Below are 23,735 nucleotides of genomic sequence, written 5' to 3'. Positions count from 1 at the left end.
CAAGTGCGAAAAGTGGTTTTTCAACACTAACACAAGTGCGAAAAGTGGTTTTTCAACACTAACACAAGTGCGAAAAGTGGTTTTTCCACACAAATACAAGTGCAAAAGTGGTTTCCTGCACCAACACAAGTGCGAAAAGTGGTTTTTCAACACTAACACAAGTGCGAAAAGTGGTTTTTCAACACTATCACAAGTGTAAAAAGTGTTTTTTCCACACTAATACAAGTGCAAAAGTGGTTTCCAGCACCAACACAAGTGCGAAAAGTGGTTTTTCAACACTAACACAAGTGCGAAAAGTGGTTTTTCTACACTAACACAAGTGCGAAAAGTGTTTTTCCACACTAATACAAGTGCAAAAGTGGTTTCCTGCACCAATACAGGTGCAAAAGTGGTTTTTCTACACTAACACAAGTGCGAAAAGTGGTTTTTCAACACTAACACAAGTGCGAAAAGTGGTTTTTCAACACTAACACAAGTGCGAAAAGTGGTTTTTCAACACTATCACAAGTGCAAAAAGTGTTTTTTCCACACTAATACAAGTGCAAAAGTGGTTTCCTGCACCAACACAAGTGCGAAAAGTGGTTTTTCAACACTAACACAAGTGCGAAAAGTGGGTTTTCAACACTAACACAAGTGCGAAAAGTAGTTTTTCAACACTAACACAAGTGCGAAAAGTGGTTTATCAACACTATCACAAGTGCAAAAAGTGTTTTTTCCACACTAATACAAGTGCGAAAGTGGTTTCCTGCACCAACACAAGTGCGAAAAGTGGTTTTTCAACACTAACACAAGTGTAAAAGTGGTTTTTCAACACTAACACAAGTGCGAAAAGTGGTTTTTCAACACTAACACAAGTGCGAAAAGTGGTTTTTCAACAATATGACAAGTGCAAAAAGTGTTTTTTCCACACTAATACAAGTGCAAAAGTGGTTTCCTGCACCAACACAAGTGCGAAAAGTGGTTTTTCAACACTAATACAAGTGTAAAAGTGGTTTTTCAACACTAACACAAGTGCGAAAAGTGGTTTTTCAACACTATCACAAGTGCAAAAAGTGTTTTTTCCACACTAATACAAGTGCAAAAGTGGTTTCCTGCACCAACACAAGTGCGAAAAGTGGTTTTTCAACACTAACACAAGTGTAAAAAGTGGTTTTTCAACAATATCACAAGTGCAAAAAGTGTTTTTTTCCACACTAATACAAGTGCAAAAGTGGTTTCCTGCACCAACACAAGTGTGAAAAGTGGTTTTTCAACACTAACACAAGTGCAAAAAGTGGTTTTTCAACACCAACACAAGTGCGAAAAGTGTTTTTTCCACACTAATACAAGTGCAAAAGTGGTTTCCTGCACCAACACAAGTGCGAAATGTGGTTTTTCAACACTAACACAAGTGCGAAAAGTGGTTTTTCAACACTAACACAAGTGCGAAAAGTGGTTTTTCAACACTAACACAACTGCGAAAAGTGGTTTTTCCACACAAATACAAGTGCAAAAGTGGTTTCCTGCACCAATACAAGTGCGAAAAGTGGTTTTTCAACACTAACACAAGTGCGAAAAGTGGTTTTTCAACACTAACACAAGTGCGAAAAGTGGTTTTTCAACAATATGACAAGTGCAAAAAGTGTTTTTTCCACACTAATACAAGTGCAAAAGTGGTTTCCTGCACCAACACAAGTGCGAAAAGTGGTTTTTCAACACTAACACAAGTGTAAAAGTGGTTTTTCAACACTAACACAAGTGCGAAAAGTGGTTTTTCAACACTATCACAAGTGCAAAAAGTGTTTTTTCCACACTAATACAAGTGCAAAAGTGGTTTCCTGCACCAACACAAGTGCGAAAAGTGGTTTTTCAACACTAACACAAGTGTAAAAAGTGGTTTTTCAACAATATCACAAGTGCAAAAAGTGTTTTTTCCACACTAATACAAGTGCAAAAGTGGTTTCCTGCACCAACACAAGTGCGAAAAGTGGTTTTTCAACACTAACACAAGTGCGAAAAGTGGTTTTTCAACACCAACACAAGTGCGAAAAGTGTTTTTTCCACACTAATACAAGTGCAAAAGTCGTTTCCTGCACCAACACAAGTGCGAAATGTGGTTTTTCAACACTAACACAAGTGCGAAAAGTGGTTTTTCAACACTAACACAAGTGCGAAAAGTGGTTTTTCAACACTAACACAACTGCGAAAAGTGGTTTTTCCACACAAATACAAGTGCAAAAGTGGTTTCCTGCACCAACACAAGTGCGAAAAGTGGTTTTTCAACACTAACACAAGTGCGAAAAGTGGTTTTTCAACACTATCACAAGTGCAAAAAGTGTTATTTCCACACTAATACAAGTGCAAAAGTGGTTTCCAGCACCAACACAAGTGCGAAAAGTGGTTTTTCAACACTAACACAAGTGCGAAAAGTGGTTTTTCAACACTAACACAAGTGCGAAAAGTGTTTTTCCACAGTAATACAAGTGCAAAAGTGGTTTCCTGCACCAATACAAGTGCGAAAGTGGTTTTTCTACACTAACACAAGTGCGAAAAGTGGTTTTTCAACACTAACACAAGTGCGAAAAGTGGTTTTTCAACACTATCACAAGTGCAAAAAGTGTTTTTTCCACACTAATACAAGTGCAAAAGTGGTTTCCTGCACCAACACAAGTGCGAAAAGTGGTTTTTCAACACTAACACAAGTGCGAAAAGTGGTTTTTCAACACTATCACAAGTGCAAAAAGTGTTTTTTCCACACTAATACAAGTGCAAAAGTGGTTTCCTGCACCAACACAAGTGCGAAAAGTGGTTTTTAAACACTAACACAAGTGCGAAAAGTGGTTTTTCAACACTATCACAAGTGCAAATAGTGTTTTTTCCACACTAATACAAGTGCAAAAGTGGTTTCCTGCACCAACACAAGTGCGAAAAGTGGTTTTTCAACACTAACACAAGTGTAAAAGTGGTTTTTCAACACTAACACAAGTGCGAAAAGTGGTTTTTCAACACTATCACAAGTGCAAAAAGTGTTTTTTCCACACTAATACAAGTGCAAAAGTGGTTTCCTGCACCAACACAAGTGCGAAAAGTGGTTTTTCAACACTAACACAAGTGTAAAAAGTGGTTTTTCAACAATGTCACAAGTGCAAAAAGTGTTTTTCCACACTTATACAAGTGCAAAAGTGGTTTCCTGCACCAACACAAGTGCGAAAAATGGTTTTTCAACACTAACACAAGTGCGAAAAGTGGTTTATCAACACTATCGCAAGTGCAAAAAGTGTTTTTTCCACACTAATACAAGTGCGAAAGTGGTTTCCTGCACCAACACAAGTGCGAAAAGTGGTTTTTCAACACTAACACAAGTGCGAAAAGTGGTTTTTCAACAATATGACAAGTGCAAAAAGTGTTTTTTCCACACTAATACAAGTGCAAAAGTGGTTTCCTGCACCAACACAAGTGCGAAAAGTGGTTTTTCAACACTAACACAAGTGTAAAAGTGGTTTTTCAACACTAACACAAGTGCGAAAAGTGGTTTTTCAACACTATCACAAGTGCAAAAAGTGTTTTTTCCACACTAATACAAGTGCAAAAGTGGTTTCCTGCACCAACACAAGTGCGAAAAGTGGTTTTTCAACACTAACACAAGTGTAAAAAGTGGTTTTTCAACAATATCACAAGTGCAAAAAGTGTTTTTTCCACACTAATACAAGTGCAAAAGTGGTTTCCTGCACCAACACAAGTGCGAAAAGTGGTTTTTCAACACTAATCCAAGTGTAAAAGTGGTTTTTCAACACTAACACAAGTGCGAAAAGTGGTTTTTCAACACTATCACAAGTGCAAAAAGTGTTTTTTCCACACTAATACAAGTGCAAAAGTGGTTTCCTGCACCAACACAAGTGCGAAAAGTGGTTTTTCAACACTAACACAAGTGTAAAAAGTGGTTTTTCAACAATATCACAAGTGCAAAAAGTGTTTTTTCCACACTAATACAAGTGCAAAAGTGGTTTCCTGCACCAACACAAGTGCGAAAAGTGGTTTTTCAACACTAACACAAGTGCGAAAAGTGGTTTTTCAACACCAACACAAGTGCGAAAAGTGTTTTTTCAACACTAACACAAGTGCAAAAAGTGGTTTTTCAACAATATGACAAGTGCAAAAAGTGTTTTTTCCACACTAATACAAGTGCAAAAGTGGTTTCCTGCACCAACACAAGTGCGAAAAGTGGTTTTTCAACACTAACACAAGTGTAAAAGTGGTTTTTCAACACTAACACAAGTGCGAAAAGTGGTTTTTCAACACTACCACAAGTGCAAAAAGTGTTTTTTCCACACTAATACAAGTGCAAAAGTGGTTTCCTGCACCAACACAAGTGCGAAAAGTGGTTTTTCAACACTAACACAAGTGCGAAAAGTGGTTTTTCAACACTATCACAAGTGCAAATAGTGTTTTTTCCACACTAATACAAGTGCAAAAGTGGTTTCCTGCACCAACACAAGTGCGAAAAGTGGTTTTTCAACACTAACACAAGTGTAAAAGTGGTTTTTCAACACTAACACAAGTGCGAAAAGTGGTTTTTCAACACTATCACAAGTGCAAAAAGTGTTTTTTCCACACTAATACAAGTGCAAAAGTGGTTTCCTGCACCAACACAAGTGCGAAAAATGGTTTTTCAACACTAACACAAGTGCGAAAAGTGGTTTATCAACACTATCACAAGTGCAAAAAGTGTTTTTTCCACACTAATACAAGTGCGAAAGTGGTTTCCTGCACCAACACAAGTGCGAAAAGTGGTTTTTCAACACTAACACAAGTGCGAAAAGTGGTTTTTCAACAATATGACAAGTGCAAAAAGTGTTTTTTCCACACTAATACAAGTGCAAAAGTGGTTTCCTGCACCAACACAAGTGCGAAAAGTGGTTTTTCAACACTAACACAAGTGTAAAAGTGGTTTTTCAACACTAACACAAGTGCGAAAAGTGGTTTTTCAACACTATCACAAGTGCAAAAAGTGTTTTTTTCCACACTAATACAAGTGCAAAAGTGGTTTCCTGCACCAACACAAGTGCGAAAAGTGGTTTTTCAACACTAACACAAGTGTAAAAAGTGGTTTTTCAACAATATCACAAGTGCAAAAAGTGTTTTTTCCACACTAATACCAGTGCAAAAGTGGTTTCCTGCACCAACACAAGTGCGAAAAGTGGTTTTTCAACACTAACACAAGTGCGAAAAGTGGTTTTTCAACACCAACACAAGTGCGAAAAGTGTTTTTTCCACACTAATACAAGTGCAAAAGTGGTTTCCTGCACCAACACAAGTGCGAAATGTGGTTTTTCAACACCAACACAAGTGCGAAAAGTGGTTTTTCAACACGAACACAAGTGCGAAAAGTGGTTTTTCAACACTAACACAACTGCGAAAAGTGGTTTTTCAACACTATCACAAGTGCAAAAAGTGTTTTTTTCCACACTAATACAAGTGCAAAAGTGGTTTCCTGCACCAAAACAAGTGCGAAAAGTGGTTTTTCAACACTAACACAAGTGCGAAAAGTGGGTTTTCAACACTAACACAAGTGCGAAAAGTAGTTTTTCAACACTAACACAAGTGCGAAAAGTGGTTTATCAACACTATCACAAGTGCAAAAAGTGTTTTTTCCACACTAATACAAGTGCGAAAGTGGTTTCCTGCACCAACACAAGTGCGAAAAGTGGTTTTTCAACACTAACACAAGTGCGAAAAGTTGTTTTTCAACAATATGACAAGTGCAAAAAGTGTTTTTTCCACACTAATACAAGTGCAAAAGTGGTTTCCTGCACCAACACAAGTGCGAAAAGTGGTTTTTCAACACTAACACAAGTGTAAAAGTGGTTTTTCAACACTAACACAAGTGCGAAAAGTGGTTTTTCAACACTATCACAAGTGCAAAAAGTGTTTTTTCCACACTAATACAAGTGCAAAAGTGGTTTCCTGCACCAACACAAGTGCGAAAAGTGGTTTTTCAACACTAACACAAGTGTAAAAAGTGGTTTTTCAACAATATCACAAGTGCAAAAAGTGTTTTTTCCACACTAATACAAGTGCAAAAGTGGTTTCCTGCACCAACACAAGTGCGAAAAGTGGTTTTTCAACACTAACACAAGTGCGAAAAGTGGTTTTTCAACACCAACACAAGTGCGAAAAGTGTTTTTTCCACACTAATACAAGTGCAAAAGTGGTTTCCTGCACCAACACAAGTGCGAAATGTGGTTTTTCAACACTAACACAAGTGCGAAAAGTGGTTTTTCAACACTAACACAAGTGCGAAAAGTAGTTTTTCAACACTAACACAACTGCGAAAAGTGGTTTTTCCACACAAATACAAGTGCAAAAGTGGTTTCCTGCACCAATACAAGTGCGAAAAGTGGTTTTTCAACACTAACACAAGTGCGAAAAGTGGTTTTTCAACACTAACACAAGTGCGAAAAGTGGTTTATCAACACTATCACAAGTGCAAAAAGTGTTTTTTCCACACTAATACAAGTGCGAAAGTGGTTTCCTGCACCAACACAAGTGCGAAAAGTGGTTTTTCAACACTAACACAAGTGCGAAAAGTGGTTTCAACACTATCACAAGTGCAAATAGTGTTTTTTCCACACTAATACAAGTGCAAAAGTGGTTTCCTGCACCAACACAAGTGCGAAAAGTGGTTTTTCAACACTAACACAAGTGTAAAAGTGGTTTTTCAACACTAACACAAGTGCGAAAAGTGGTTTTTCAACACTATCACAAGTGCAAAAAGTGTTTTTTCCACACTAATACAAGTGCAAAAGTGGTTTCCTGCACCAACACAAGTGCGAAAAGTGGTTTTTCAACACTAACACAAGTGTAAAAAGTGGTTTTTCAACAATATCACAAGTGCAAAAAGTGTTTTTTCCACACTAATACAAGTGCAAAAGTGGTTTCCTGCACAAACACAAGTGCGAAAAGTGGTTTTTCAACACTAACACAAGTGCGAAAAGTGGTTTTTCAACAATATGACAAGTGCAAAAAGTGTTTTTTCCACACTAATACAAGTGCAAAAGTGGTTTCCTGCACCAACACAAGTGCGAAAAGTGGTTTTTCAACACTAACACAAGTGTAAAAGTGGTTTTTCAACACTAACACAAGTGCGAAAAGTGGTTTTTCAATACTATCACAAGTGCAAAAAGTGTTTTTTCCACACTAATACAAGTGCAAAAGTGGTTTCCTGCACCAACACAAGTGCGAAAAGTGGTTTTTCAACACTAACACAAGTGTAAAAAGTGGTTTTTCAACAATATCACAAGTGCAAAAAGTGTTTTTCCACACTAATACAAGTGCAAAAGTGGTTTCCTGCACCAACACAAGTGCGAAAAGTGGTTTTTCAACACTAACACAAGTGCGAAAAGTGGTTTTTCAACACCAACACAAGTGCGAAAAGTGTTTTTTCCACACGAATACAAGTGCAAAAGTCGTTTCCTGCACCAACACAAGTGCGAAATGTGGTTTTTCAACACTAACACAAGTGCGAAAAGTGGTTTTTCAACACTAACACAAGTGCGAAAAGTGGTTTTTCAACACTAACACAAGTGCGAAAAGTGGTTTTTCAACACTAACACAACTGCGAAAAGTGTTTTTCCACAGTAATACAAGTGCAAAAGTGGTTTCCTGCACCAATACAAGTGCGAAAGTGGTTTTTCTACACTAACACAAGTGCGAAAAGTGGTTTTTCAACACTAACACAAGTGCGAAAAGTGGTTTTTCAACACTAACACAAGTGCGAAAAGTGGTTTTTCAACACTATCACAAGTGCAAAAAGTGTTTTTTCCACACTAATACAAGTGCAAAAGTGGTTTCCTGCACCAACACAAGTGCGAAAAGTGGTTTTTCAACACTAACACAAGTGCGAAAAGTGGTTTTTCAACACTATCACAAGTGCAAAAAGTGTTTTTTCCACACTAATACAAGTGCAAAAGTGGTTTCCTGCACTAACACAAGTGCGAAAAGTGGTTTTTCAACACTAACACAAGTGCGAAAAGTGGTTTTTCAACACTATCACAGTGTGCAAATAGTGTTTTTTCCACACTAATACAAGTGCAAAAGTGGTTTCCTGCACCAACACAAATGCGAAAAGTGGTTTTTCAACACTAACACAAGTGTAAAAGTGGTTTTTCAACACTAACACAAGTGCGAAAAGTGGTTTTTCAACACTATCACAAGTGCAAAAAGTGTTTTTTCCACACTAATACAAGTGCAAAAGTGGTTTCCTGCACCAACACAAGTGCGAAAAGTGGTTTTTCAACACTAACACAAGTGTAAAAAGTGGTTTTTCAACAATGTCACAAGTGCAAAAAGTGTTTTTCCACACTTATACAAGTGCAAAAGTGGTTTCCTGCACCAACACAAGTGCGAAAAATGGTTTTTCAACACTAACACAAGTGCGAAAAGTGGTTTATCAACACTATCGCAAGTGCAAAAAGTGTTTTTTCCACACTAATACATGTGCGAAAGTGGTTTCCTGCACCAACACAAGTGCGAAAAGTGGTTTTTCAACACTAACACAAGTGCGAAAAGTGGTTTTTCAACACTAACACAAGTGCGAAAAGTGGTTTTTCAACAATATGACAAGTGCAAAAAGTGTTTTTTCCACACTAATACAAGTGCAAAAGTGGTTTCCTGCACCAACACAAGTGCGAAAAGTGGTTTTTCAACACTAACACAAGTGTAAAAGTGGTTTTTCAACACTAACACAAGTGCGAAAAGTGGTTTTTCAACACTATCACAAGTGCAAAAAGTGTTTTTTCCACACTAATACAAGTGCAAAAGTGGTTTCCTGCACCAACACAAGTGCGAAAAGTGGTTTTTCAACACTAACACAAGTGTAAAAAGTGGTTTTTCAACAATATCACAAGTGCAAAAAGTGTTTTTTCCACACTAATACAAGTGCAAAAGTGGTTTCCTGCACCAACACAAGTGCGAAAAGTGGTTTTTCAACACTAACACAAGTGTAAAAGTGGTTTTTCAACACTAACACAAGTGCGAAAAGTGGTTTTTCAACACTATCACAAGTGCAAAAAGTGTTTTTTCCACACTAATACAAGTGCAAAAGTGGTTTCCTGCACCAACACAAGTGCGAAAAGTGGTTTTTCAACACTAACACAAGTGTAAAAAGTGGTTTTTCAACAATATCACAAGTGCAAAAAGTGTTTTTTCCACACTAATACAAGTGCAAAAGTGGTTTCCTGCACCAACACAAGTGCGAAAAGTGGTTTTTCAACACTAACACAAGTGCGAAAAGTGGTTTTTCAACACCAACACAAGTGCGAAAAGTGTTTTTTTCCACACTAATACAAGTGCAAAAGTGGTTTCCTGCACCAACACAAGTGCGAAAAGTGGTTTTTCAACACTAACACAAGTGTAAAAGTGGTTTTTCAACACTAACACAAGTGCGAAAAGTGGTTTTTCAACACTATCACAAGTGCAAAAAGTGTTTTTTCCACACTAATACAAGTGCAAAAGTGGTTTCCTGCACCAACACAAGTGCGAAAAGTGGTTTTTCAACACTAACACAAGTGCGAAAAGTGGTTTTTCAACACCAACACAAGTGCGAAAAGTGTTTTTTCCACACTAATACAAGTGCAAAAGTGGTTTCCTGCACCAACACAAGTGCGAAATGTGGTTTTTCAACACTAACACAAGTGCGAAAAGTGGTTTTTCAACACTAACACAAGTGCGAAAAGTGGTTTTTCAACACTAACACAACTGCGAAAAGTGGTTTTTCCACACAAATACAAGTGCAAAAGTGGTTTCCTGCACCAACACAAGTGCGAAAAGTGGTTTTTCAACACTAACACAAGTGCGAAAAGTGGTTTTTCAACACTATCACAAGTGCAAAAAGTGTTTTTTCCACACTAATACAAGTGCAAAAGTGGTTTCCAGCACCAACACAAGTGCGAAAAGTGGTTTTTCAACACTAACACAAGTGAGAAAAGTGGTTTTTCAACACTAACACAAGTGCGAAAAGTGTTTTTCCACACTAATACAAGTGCAAAAGTGGTTTCCTGCACCAATACAAGTGCGAAGTGGTTTTTCTACACTAACACAAGTGCAAAAAGTGGTTTTTCAACACTAACACAAGTGCGAAAAGTGGTTTTTCAACACTAACACAAGTGCAAAAAGTGGTTTTTCAACACTATAACAAGTGCAAAAAGTGTTTTTTCCACACTAATACAAGTGCAAAAGTGGTTTCCTGCACCAACACAAGTGCGAAAAGTGGTTTTTCAACACTAACACAAGTGCGAAAAGTGGTTTTTCAACACTATCACAAGTGCAAAAAGTGTTTTTTCCACACTAATACAAGTGCAAAAGTGGTTTCCTGCACCAACACAAGTGCGAAAAGTGGTTTTTCAACACTAACACAAGTGTGAAAAGTGGTTTTTCAACACTAACACAAGTGCGAAAAGTGGTTTTTCAACACTAACACAAGTGCGAAAAGTGTTTTTTCCACACTAATACAAGTGCAAAAGTGGTTTCCTGCACCAACACAAGTGCAAAAAGTGGTTTTTCAACACTAACACAAGTGCGAAAAGTGGTTTTTCAACACTAACACAAGTGCGAAAAGTGGTTTTTCAACACTAACACAAGTGCGAAAAGTGGTTTTTCCACACTAATACAAGTGCAAAAGTGGTTTCCTGCACCAACACAAGTGCGAAAAGTGGTTTTTCAACACTAACACAAGTGTAAAAGTGGTTTTTCAACACTAACACAAGTGCGAAAAGTGGTTTTTCAACACTATCACAAGTGCAAAAAGTGTTTTTTCCACACTAATACAAGTGCAAAAGTGGTTTCCTGCACCAACACAAGTGCGAAAAGTGGTTTTTCAACACTAACACAAGTGTAAAAAGTGGTTTTTCAACAATATCACAAGTGCAAAAAGTGTTTTTTCCACACTAATACAAGTGCAAAAGTGGTTTCCTGCACAAACACAAGTGCGAAAAGTGGTTTTTCAACACTAACACAAGTGCGAAAAGTGGTTTTTCAACAATATGACAAGTGCAAAAAGTGTTTTTTCCACACTAATACAAGTGCAAAAGTGGTTTCCTGCACCAACACAAGTGCGAAAAGTGGTTTTTCAACACTAACACAAGTGTAAAAGTGATTTTTCAACACTAACACAAGTGCGAAAAGTGGTTTTTCAACAATATCACAAGTGCAAAAAGTGTTTTTCCACACTAATACAAGTGCAAAAGTGGTTTCCTGCACCAACACAAGTGCGAAAAGTGGTTTTTCAACACTAACACAAGTGTAAAAAGTGGTTTTTCAACAATGTCACAAGTGCAAAAAGTGTTTTTCCACACTTATACAAGTGCAAAAGTGGTTTCCTGCACCAACACAAGTGCGAAAAATGGTTTTTCAACACTAACACAAGTGCGAAAAGTGGTTTATCAACACTATCGCAAGTGCAAAAAGTGTTTTTTCCACACTAATACAAGTGCGAAAGTGGTTTCCTGCACCAACACAAGTGCGAAAAGTGGTTTTTCAACACTAACACAAGTGCGAAAAGTGGTTTTTCAACACTAACACAAGTGCGAAAAGTGGTTTTTCAACAATATGACAAGTGCAAAAAGTGTTTTTTCCACACTAATACAAGTGCAAAAGTGGTTTCCTGCACCAACACAAGTGCGAAAAGTGGTTTTTCAACACTAACACAAGTGTAAAAGTGGTTTTTCAACACTAACACAAGTGCGAAAAGTGGTTTTTCAACACTATCACAAGTGCAAAAAGTGTTTTTTCCACACTAATACAAGTGCAAAAGTGGTTTCCTGCACCAACACAAGTGCGAAAAGTGGTTTTTCAACACTAACACACGTGTAAAAAGTCGTTTTTCAACAATATGACAAGTGCAAAAAGTGTTTTTTCCACACTAATACAAGTGCAAAAGTGGTTTCCTGCACCAACACAAGTGCGAAAAGTGGTTTTTCAACACTAACACAAGTGTAAAAGTGGTTTTTCAACACTAACACAAGTGCGAAAAGTGGTTTTTCAACACTATCACAAGTGCAAAAAGTGTTTTTTCCACACTAATACAAGTGCAAAAGTGGTTTCCTGCACCAACACAAGTGCGAAAAGTGGTTTTTCAACACTAACACAAGTGTAAAAAGTGGTTTTTCAACAATATCACAAGTGCAAAAAGTGTTTTTTCCACACTAATACAAGTGCAAAAGTGGTTTCCTGCACCAACACAAGTGCGAAAAGTGGTTTTTCAACACTAACACAAGTGCGAAAAGTGGTTTTTCAACACCAACACAAGTGCGAAAAGTGTTTTTTTCCACACTAATACAAGTGCAAAAGTGGTTTCCTGCACCAACACAAGTGCGAAAAGTGGTTTTTCAACACTAACACAAGTGTAAAAGTGGTTTTTCAACACTAACACAAGTGCGAAAAGTGGTTTTTCAACACTATCACAAGTGCAAAAAGTGTTTTTTCCACACTAATACAAGTGCAAAAGTGGTTTCCTGCACCAACACAAGTGCGAAAAGTGGTTTTTCAACACTAACACAAGTGTAAAAAGTGGTTTTTCAACAATATCACAAGTGCAAAAAGTGTTTTTTCCACACTAATACAAGTGCAAAAGTGGTTTCCTGCACCAACACAAGTGCGAAAAGTGGTTTTTCAACACTAACACAAGTGAGAAAAGTGGTTTTTCAACACCAACACAAGTGCGAAAAGTGTTTTTTCCACACTAATACAAGTGCAAAAGTGGTTTCCTGCACCAACACAAGTGCGAAATGTGGTTTTTCAACACTAACACAAGTGCGAAAAGTGGTTTTTCAACACTAACACAAGTGCGAAAAGTGGTTTTTCAACACTAACACAACTGCGAAAAGTGGTTTTTCCACACAAATACAAGTGCAAAAGTGGTTTCCTGCACCAACACAAGTGCGAAAAGTGGTTTTTCAACACTAACACAAGTGCGAAAAGTGGTTTTTCAACACTATCACAAGTGCAAAAAGTGTTTTTTCCACACTAATACAAGTGCAAAAGTGGTTTCCAGCACCAACACAAGTGCGAAAAGTGGTTTTTCAACACTAACACAAGTGAGAAAAGTGGTTTTTCAACACTAACACAAGTGCGAAAAGTGTTTTTCCACACTAATACAAGTGCAAAAGTGGTTTCCTGCACCAATACAAGTGCGAAGTGGTTTTTCTACACTAACACAAGTGCAAAAAGTGGTTTTTCAACACTAACACAAGTGCGAAAAGTGGTTTTTCAACACTAACACAAGTGCAAAAAGTGGTTTTTCAACACTATAACAAGTTCAAAAAGTGTTTTTTCCACACTAATACAAGTGCAAAAGTGGTTTCCTGCACCAACACAAGTGCGAAAAGTGGTTTTTCAACACTAACACAAGTGCGAAAAGTGGTTTTTCAACACTATCACAAGTGCAAAAAGTGTTTTTCCACACTAATACAAGTGCAAAAGTGGTTTCCTGCACCAACACAAGTGCGAAAAGTGGTTTTTCAACACTAACACAAGTGTGAAAAGTGGTTTTTCAACACTAACACAAGTGCGAAAAGTGGTTTTTCAACACTAACACAAGTGCGAAAAGTGTTTTTTCCACACTAATACAAGTGCAAAAGTGGTTTCCTGCACCAACACAAGTGCAAAAAGTGGTTTTTCAACACTAACACAAGTGCGAAAAGTGGTTTTTCAACACTAACACAAGTACGAAAAGTGGTTTTTCAACACTAACACAAGTGCGAAAAGTGGTTTTTCCACACTAATACAAGTGCAAAAGTGGTTTCCTGCACCAACACAAGTGCGAAAAGTGGTTTTTCAACACTAACACAAGTGTAAAAGTGGTTTTTCAACACTAACACAAGTGCGAAAAGTGGTTTTTCAACACTATCACAAGTGCAAAAAGTGTTTTTTCCACACTAATACAAGTGCAAAAGTGGTTTCCTGCACCAACACAAGTGCGAAAAGTGGTTTTTCAACACTAACACAAGTGTAAAAAGTGGTTTTTCAACAATATCACAAGTGCAAAAAGTGTTTTTTCCACACTAATACAAGTGCAAAAGTGGTTTCCTGCACAAACACAAGTGCGAAAAGTGGTTTTTCAACACTAACACAAGTGCGAAAAGTGGTTTTTCAACAATATGACAAGTGCAAAAAGTGTTTTTTCCACACTAATACAAGTGCAAAAGTGGTTTCCTGCACCAACACAAGTGCGAAAAGTGGTTTTTCAACACTAACACAAGTGTAAAAGTGGTTTTTCAACACTAACACAAGTGCGAAAAGTGGTTTTTCAACACTATCACAAGTGCAAAAAGTGTTTTTTCCACACTAATACAAGTGCAAAAGTGGTTTCCTGCACCAACACAAGTGCGAAAAGTGGTTTTTCAACACTAACACAAGTGTAAAAAGTGGTTTTTCAACAATATCACAAGTGCAAAAAGTGTTTTTCCACACTAATACAAGTGCAAAAGTGGTTTCCTGCACCAACACAAGTGCGAAAAGTGGTTTTTCAACACTAACACAAGTGCGAAAAGTGGTTTTTCAACACCAACACAAGTGCGAAAAGTGTTTTTTCCACACTAATACAAGTGCAAAAGTCGTTTCCTGCACCAACACAAGTGCGAAATGTGGTTTTTCAACACTAACACAAGTGCGAAAAGTGGTTTTTCAACACTAACACAAGTGCAAAAAGTGGTTTTTCAACACTAACACAACTGCGAAAAGTGGTTTTTCCACACAAATACAAGTGCAAAAGTGGTTTCCTGCACCAACACAAGTGCGAAAAGTGGTTTTTCAACACTAACACAAGTGCGAAAAGTGGTTTTTCAACACTATCACAAGTGCAAAAAGTGTTATTTCCACACTAATACAAGTGCAAAAGTGGTTTCCTGCACCAACACAAGTGCGAAAAGTGGTTTTTCAACACTAACACAAGTGCGAAAAGTGGTTTTTCAACACTAACACAAGTGCGAAAAGTGTTTTTCCACAGTAATACAAGTGCAAAAGTGGTTTCCTGCACCAATACAAGTGCGAAAGTCGTTTTTCTACACTAACACAAGTGCGAAAAGTGGTTTTTCAACACTAACACAAGTGCGAAAAGTGGTTTTTCAACACTAACACAAGTGCGAAAAGTGGTTTTTCAACACTATCACAAGTGCAAAAAGTGTTTTTTCCACACTAATACAAGTGCAAAAGTGGTTTCCTGCACCAACACAAGTGCGAAAAGTGGTTTTTCAACACTAACACAAGTGCGAAAAGTGGTTTTTCAACACTATCACAAGTGCAAAAAGTGTTTTTTCCACACTAATACAAGTGCAAAAGTGGTTTCCTGCACCAACACAAGTGCGAAAAGTGGTTTTTCAACACTAACACAAGTGTAAAAGTGGTTTTTCAACACTAACACAAGTGCGAAAAGTGGTTTTTCAACACTATCACAAGTGCAAAAAGTGTTTTTTCCACACTAATACAAGTGCAAAAGTGGTTTCCTGCACCAACACAAGTGCGAAAAGTGGTTTTTCAACACTAACACAAGTGTAAAAAGTGGTTTTTCAACAATATCACAAGTGCAAAAAGTGTTTTTCCACACTAATACAAGTGCAAAAGTGGTTTCCTGCACCAACACAAGTGCGAAAAGTGGTTTTTCAACACTAACACAAGTGCGAAAAGTGGTTTTTCAACACCAACACAAGTGCGAAAAGTGTTTTTTCCACACTAATACAAGTGCAAAAGTCGTTTCCTGCACCAACACAAGTGCGAAATGTGGTTTTTCAACACTAACACAAGTGCGAAAAGTGGTTTTTCAACACTAACACAAGTGCGAAAAGTGTTTTTCCACACTTATACAAGTGCAAAAGTGGTTTCCTGCACCAACACAAGTGCGAAAAATGGTTTTTCAACACTAACACAAGTGCGAAAAGTGGTTTATCAACACTATCGCAAGTGCAAAAAGTGTTTTTTCCACACTAATACAAGTGCGAAAGTGGTTTCCTGCACCAACACAAGTGCGAAAAGTGGTTTTTCAACACTAACACAAGTGCGAAAAGTGGTTTTTCAACACTAACACAAGTGCGAAAAGTGGTTTTTCAACAATATGACAAGTGCAAAAAGTGTTTTTTCCACACTAATACAAGTGCAAAAGTGGTTTCCTGCACCAACACAAGTGCGAAAAGTGGTTTTTCAACACTAACACAAGTGTAAAAGTGGTTTTTCAACACTAACACAAGTGCGAAAAGTGGTTTTTCAACACTATCACAAGTGCAAAAAGTGTTTTTTCCACACTAATACAAGTGCAAAAGTGGTTTCCTGCACCAACACAAGTGCGAAAAGTGGTTTTTCAACACTAACACACGTGTAAAAAGTCGTTTTTCAACAATATGACAAGTGCAAAAAGTGTTTTTTCCACACTAATACAAGTGCAAAAGTGGTTTCCTGCACCAACACAAGTGCGAAAAGTGGTTTTTCAACACTAACACAAGTGTAAAAGTGGTTTTTCAACACTAACACAAGTGCGAAAAGTGGTTTTTCAACACTATCACAAGTGCAAAAAGTGTTTTTTCCACACTAATACAAGTGCAAAAGTGGTTTCCTGCACCAACACAAGTGCGAAAAGTGGTTTTTCAACACTAACACAAGTGTAAAAAGTGGTTTTTCAACAATATCACAAGTGCAAAAAGTGTTTTTTCCACACTAATACAAGTGCAAAAGTGGTTTCCTGCACCAACACAAGTGCGAAAAGTGGTTTTTCAACACTAACACAAGTGCGAAAAGTGGTTTTTCAACACCAACACAAGTGCGAAAAGTGTTTTTTTCCACACTAATACAAGTGCAAAAGTGGTTTCCTGCACCAACACAAGTGCGAAAAGTGGTTTTTCAACACTAACACAAGTGTAAAAGTGGTTTTTCAACACTAACACAAGTGCGAAAAGTGGTTTTTCACCACTATCACAAGTGCAAAAAGTGTTTTTTCCACACTAATACAAGTGCAAAAGTGGTTTCCTGCACCAACACAAGTGCGAAAAGTGGTTTTTCAACACTAACACAAGTGTAAAAAGTGGTTTTTCAACAATATCACAAGTGCAAAAAGTGTTTTTTCCACACTAATACAAGTGCAAAAGTGGTTTCCTGCACCAACACAAGTGCGAAAAGTGGTTTTTCAACACTAACACAAGTGCGAAAAGTGGTTTTTCAACACCAACACAAGTGCGAAAAGTGTTTTTTCCACACTAATACAAGTGCAAAAGTGGTTTCCTGCACCAACACAAGTGCGAAATGTGGTTTTTCAACACTAACACAAGTGCGAAAAGTGGTTTTTCAACACTAACACAAGTGCGAAAAGTGGTTTTTCAACACTAACACAACTGCGAAAAGTGGTTTTTCCACACAAATACAAGTGCAAAAGTGGTTTCCTGCACCAACACAAGTGCGAAAAGTGGTTTTTCAACACTAACACAAGTGCGAAAAGTGGTTTTTCAACACTATCACAAGTGCAAAAAGTGTTTTTTCCACACTAATACAAGTGCAAAAGTGGTTTCCAGCACCAACACAAGTGCGAAAAGTGGTTTTTCAACACTAACACAAGTGAGAAAAGTGGTTTTTCAACACTAACACAAGTGCGAAAAGTGTTTTTCCACACTAATACAAGTGCAAAAGTGGTTTCCTGCACCAATACAAGTGCGAAGTGGTTTTTCTACACTAACACAAGTGCAAAAAGTGGTTTTTCAACACTAACACAAGTGCGAAAAGTGGTTTTTCAACACTAACACAAGTGCAAAAAGTGGTTTTTCAACACTATAACAAGTTCAAAAAGTGTTTTTTCCACACTAATACAAGTGCAAAAGTGGTTTCCTGCACCAACACAAGTGCGAAAAGTGGTTTTTCAACACTAACACAAGTGCGAAAAGTGGTTTTTCAACACTATCACAAGTGCAAAAAGTGTTTTTTCCACATTAATACAAGTGCAAAAGTGGTTTCCTGCACCAACACAAGTGCGAAAAGTGGTTTTTCAACACTAACACAAGTGTGAAAAGTGGTTTTTCAACACTAACACAAGTGCGAAAAGTGGTTTTTCAACACTAACACAAGTGCGAAAAGTGTTTTTTCCACACTAATACAAGTGCAAAAGTGGTTTCCTGCACCAACACAAGTGCAAAAAGTGGTTTTTCAACACTAACACAAGTGCGAAAAGTGGTTTTTCAACACTAACACAAGTACGAAAAGTGGTTTTTCAACACTAACACAAGTGCGAAAAGTGGTTTTTCCACACTAATACAAGTGCAAAAGTGGTTTCCTGCACCAACACAAGTGCGAAAAGTGGTTTTTCAACACTAACACAAGTGTAAAAGTGGTTTTTCAACACTAACACAAGTGCGAAAAGTGGTTTTTCAACACTATCACAAGTGCAAAAAGTGTTTTTTCCACACTAATACAAGTGCAAAAGTGGTTTCCTGCACCAACACAAGTGCGAAAAGTGGTTTTTCAACACTAACACAAGTGTAAAAAGTGGTTTTTCAACAATATCACAAGTGCAAAAAGTGTTTTTTCCACACTAATACAAGTGCAAAAGTGGTTTCCTGCACAAACACAAGTGCGAAAAGTGGTTTTTCAACACTAACACAAGTGCGAAAAGTGGTTTTTCAACAATATGACAAGTGCAAAAAGTGTTTTTTCCACACTAATACAAGTGCAAAAGTGGTTTCCTGCACCAACACAAGTGCGAAAAGTGGTTTTTCAACACTAACACAAGTGTAAAAGTGGTTTTTCAACACTAACACAAGTGCGAAAAGTGGTTTTTCAACACTATCACAAGTGCAAAAAGTGTTTTTTCCACACTAATACAAGTGCAAAAGTGGTTTCCTGCACCAACACAAGTGCGAAAAGTGGTTTTTCAACACTAACACAAGTGTAAAAAGTGGTTTTTCAACAATATCACAAGTGCAAAAAGTGTTTTTCCACACTAATACAAGTGCAAAAGTGGTTTCCTGCACCAACACAAGTGCGAAAAGTGGTTTTTCAACACTAACACAAGTGCGAAAAGTGGTTTTTCAACACCAACACAAGTGCGAAAAGTGTTTTTTCCACACTAATACAAGTGCAAAAGTCGTTTCCTGCACCAACACAAGTGCGAAATGTGGTTTTTCAACACTAACACAAGTGCGAAAAGTGGTTTTTCAACACTAACACAAGTGCGAAAAGTGGTTTTTCAACACTAACACAACTGCGAAAAGTGGTTTTTCCACACAAATACAAGTGCAAAAGTGGTTTCCTGCACCAACACAAGTGCGAAAAGTGGTTTTTCAACACTAACACAAGTGCGAAAAGTGGTTTTTCAACACTATCACAAGTGCAAAAAGTGTTATTTCCACACTAATACAAGTGCAAAAGTGGTTTCCTGCACCAACACAAGTGCGAAAAGTGGTTTTTCAACACTAACACAAGTGCGAAAAGTGGTTTTTCAACACTAACACAAGTGCGAAAAGTGTTTTTCCACAGTAATACAAGTGCAAAAGTGGTTTCCTGCACCAATACAAGTGCGAAAGTCGTTTTTCTACACTAACACAAGTGCGAAAAGTGGTTTTTCAACACTAACACAAGTGCGAAAAGTGGTTTTTCAACACTAACACAAGTGCGAAAAGTGGTTTTTCAACACTATCACAAGTGCAAAAAGTGTTTTTTCCACACTAATACAAGTGCAAAAGTGGTTTCCTGCACCAACACAAGTGCGAAAAGTGGTTTTTCAACACTAACACAAGTGCGAAAAGTGGTTTTTCAACACTATCACAAGTGCAAAAAGTGTTTTTTCCACACTAATACAAGTGCAAAAGTGGTTTCCTGCACCAACACAAGTGCGAAAAGTGGTTTTTCAACACTAACACAAGTGTAAAAGTGGTTTTTCAACACTAACACAAGTGCGAAAAGTGGTTTTTCAACACTATCACAAGTGCAAAAAGTGTTTTTTCCACACTAATACAAGTGCAAAAGTGGTTTCCTGCACCAACACAAGTGCGAAAAGTGGTTTTTCAACACTAACACAAGTGTAAAAAGTGGTTTTTCAACAATATCACAAGTGCAAAAAGTGTTTTTCCACACTAATACAAGTGCAAAAGTGGTTTCCTGCACCAACACAAGTGCGAAAAGTGGTTTTTCAACACTAACACAAGTGCGAAAAGTGGTTTTTCAACACCAACACAAGTGCGAAAAGTGTTTTTTCCACACTAATACAAGTGCAAAAGTCGTTTCCTGCACCAACACAAGTGCGAAATGTGGTTTTTCAACACTAACACAAGTGCGAAAAGTGGTTTTTCAACACTAACACAAGTGCGAAAAGTGGTTTTTCAACACTAACACAACTGCGAAAAGTGGTTTTTCCACACAAATACAAGTGCAAAAGTGGTTTCCTGCACCAACACAAGTGCGAAAAGTGGTTTTTCAACACTAACACAAGTGCGAAAAGTGGTTTTTCAACACTATCACAAGTGCAAAAAGTGTTATTTCCACACTAATACAAGTGCAAAAGTGGTTTCCTGCACCAACACAAGTGCGAAAAGTGGTTTTTCAACACTAACACAAGTGCGAAAAGTGGTTTTTCAACACTAACACAAGTGCGAAAAGTGTTTTTCCACAGTAATACAAGTGCAAAAGTGGTTTCCTGCACCAATACAAGTGCGAAAGTCGTTTTTCTACACTAACACAAGTGCGAAAAGTGGTTTTTCAACACTAACACAAGTGCGAAAAGTGGTTTTTCAACACTAACACAAGTGCGAAAAGTGGTTTTTCAACACTATCGCAAGTGCAAAAAGTGTTTTTTCCACACTAATACAAGTGCAAAAGTGGTTTCCTGCACCAACACAAGTGCGAAAAGTGGTTTTTCAACACTAACACAAGTGCGAAAAGTGGTTTTTCAACACTATCACAAGTGCAAAAAGTGTTTTTTCCACACTAATACAAGTGCAAAAGTGGTTTCCTGCACCAACACAAGTGCGAAAAGTGGTTTTTCAACACTATCACAAGTGCAAAAAGTGTTTTTTCCACACTAATACAAGTGCAAAAGTGGTTTCCTGCACCAACACATGTGCGAAAAGTGGTTTTTCAACACTAACACAAGTGTAAAAAGTGGTTTTTCAACAATGTCACAAGTGCAAAAAGTGTTTTTCCACACTTATACAAGTGCAAAAGTGGTTTCCTGCACCAACACAAGTGCGAAAAATGGTTTTTCAACACTAACACAAGTGCGAAAAGTGGTTTATCAACACTATCGCAAGTGCAAAAAGTGTTTTTTCCACACTAATACAAGTGCGAAAGTGGTTTCCTGCACCAACACAAGTGCGAAAAGTGGTTTTTCAACACTAACACAAGTGCGAAAAGTGGTTTTTCAACACTAACACAAGTGCGAAAAGTGGTTTTTCAACAATATGACAAGTGCAAAAAGTGTTTTTTCCACACTAATACAAGTGCAAAAGTGGTTTCCTGCACCAACACAAATGCGAAAAGTGGTTTTTCAACACTAACACAAGTGTAAAAGTGGTTTTTCAACACTAACACAAGTGCGAAAAGTGGTTTTTCAACACTATCACAAGTGCAAAAAGTGTTTTTTCCACACTAATACAAGTGCAAAAGTGGTTTCCTGCACCAACACAAGTGCGAAAAGTGGTTTTTCAACACTAACACAAGTGTAAAAAGTGGTTTTTCAACAATGTCACAAGTGCAAAAAGTGTTTTTCCACACTTATACAAGTGCAAAAGTGGTTTCCTGCACCAACACAAGTGCGAAAAATGGTTTTTCAACACGAACACAAGTGCGAAAAGTGGTTTATCAACACTATCGCAAGTGCAAAAAGTGTTTTTTCCACACTAATACAAGTGCGAAAGTGGTTTCCTGCACCAACACAAGTGCGAAAAGTGGTTTTTCAACACTAACACAAGTGCGAAAAGTGGTTTTTCAACACTAACACAAGTGCGAAAAGTGGTTTTTCAACAATATGACAAGTGCAAAAAGTGTTTTTTCCACACTAATACAAGTGCAAAAGTGGTTTCCTGCACCAACACAAGTGCGAAAAGTGGTTTTTCAACACTAACACAAGTGTAAAAGTGGTTTTTCAACACTAACACAAGTGCGAAAAGTGGTTTTTCAACACTATCACAAGTGCAAAAAGTGTTTTTCCCACACTAATACAAGTGCAAAAGTGGTTTCCTGCACCAACACAAGTGCGAAAAGTGGTTTTTCAACACTAACACAAGTGTAAAAAGTGGTTTTTCAACAATATCACAAGTGCAAAAAGTGTTTTTTCCACACTAATACAAGTGCAAAAGTGGTTTCCTGCACCAACACAAGTGCGAAAAGTGGTTTTTCAACACTAACACAAGTGTAAAAGTGGTTTTTCAACACTAACACAAGTGCGAAAAGTGGTTTTTCAACACTATCACAAGTGCAAAAAGTGTTTTTTCCACACTAATACAAGTGCAAAAGTGGTTTCCTGCACCAACACAAGTGCGAAAAGTGGTTTTTCAACACTAACACAAGTGTAAAAAGTGGTTTTTCAACAATATCACAAGTGCAAAAAGTGTTTTTTCCACACTAATACAAGTGCAAAAGTGGTTTCCTGCACCAACACAAGTGCGAAAAGTGGTTTTTCAACACTAACACAAGTGCGAAAAGTGGTTTTTCAACACCAACACAAGTGCGAAAAGTGTTTTTTTCCACACTAATACAAGTGCAAAAGTGGTTTCCTGCACCAACACAAGTGCGAAAAGTGGTTTTTCAACACTAACACAAGTGTAAAAGTGGTTTTTCAACACTAACACAAGTGCGAAAAGTGGTTTTTCAACACTATCACAAGTGCAAAAAGTGTTTTTTCCACACTAATACAAGTGCAAAAGTGGTTTCCTGCACCAACACAAGTGCGAAAAGTGGTTTTTCAACACTAACACAAGTGTAAAAAGTGGTTTTTCAACAATATCACAAGTGCAAAAAGTGTTTTTTCCACACTAATACAAGTGCAAAAGTGGTTTCCTGCACCAACACAAGTGCGAAAAGTGGTTTTTCAACACTAACACAAGTGCGAAAAGTGGTTTTTCAACACCAACACAAGTGCGAAAAGTGTTTTTTCCACACTAATACAAGTGCAAAAGTGGTTTCCTGCACCAACACAAGTGCGAAATGTGGTTTTTCAACACTAACACAAGTGCGAAAAGTGGTTTTTCAACACTAACACAAGTGCGAAAAGTGGTTTTTCAACACTAACACAACTGCGAAAAGTGGTTTTTCCACACAAATACAAGTGCAAAAGTGGTTTCCTGCACCAACACAAGTGCGAAAAGTGGTTTTTCAACACTAACACAAGTGCGAAAAGTGGTTTTTCAACACTATCACAAGTGCAAAAAGTGTTTTTTCCACACTAATACAAGTGCAAAAGTGGTTTCCAGCACCAACACAAGTGCGAAAAGTGGTTTTTCAACACTAACACAAGTGAGAAAAGTGGTTTTTCAACACTAACACAAGTGCGAAAAGTGTTTTTCCACACTAATACAAGTGCAAAAGTGGTTTCCTGCACCAATACAAGTGCGAAAGTGGTTTTTCTACACTAACACAAGTGCAAAAAGTGGTTTTTCAACACTAACACAAGTGTTAAAAGTGGTTTTTCAACACTAACACAAGTGCGAAAAGTGGTTTTTCAACACTAACACAAGTGCGAAAAGTGTTTTTTCCACACTAATACAAGTGCAAAAGTGGTTTCCTGCACCAACACAAGT

Source organism: Myxine glutinosa, chromosome 10, assembly GCF_964187855.1.
Source record: "Myxine glutinosa chromosome 10, kmMyxGlut1.1, whole genome shotgun sequence".
Classification (NCBI taxonomy): Eukaryota; Metazoa; Chordata; class Myxini; order Myxiniformes; family Myxinidae; genus Myxine; species Myxine glutinosa.
Note: the sequence above shows the minus strand (reverse complement) of the source record.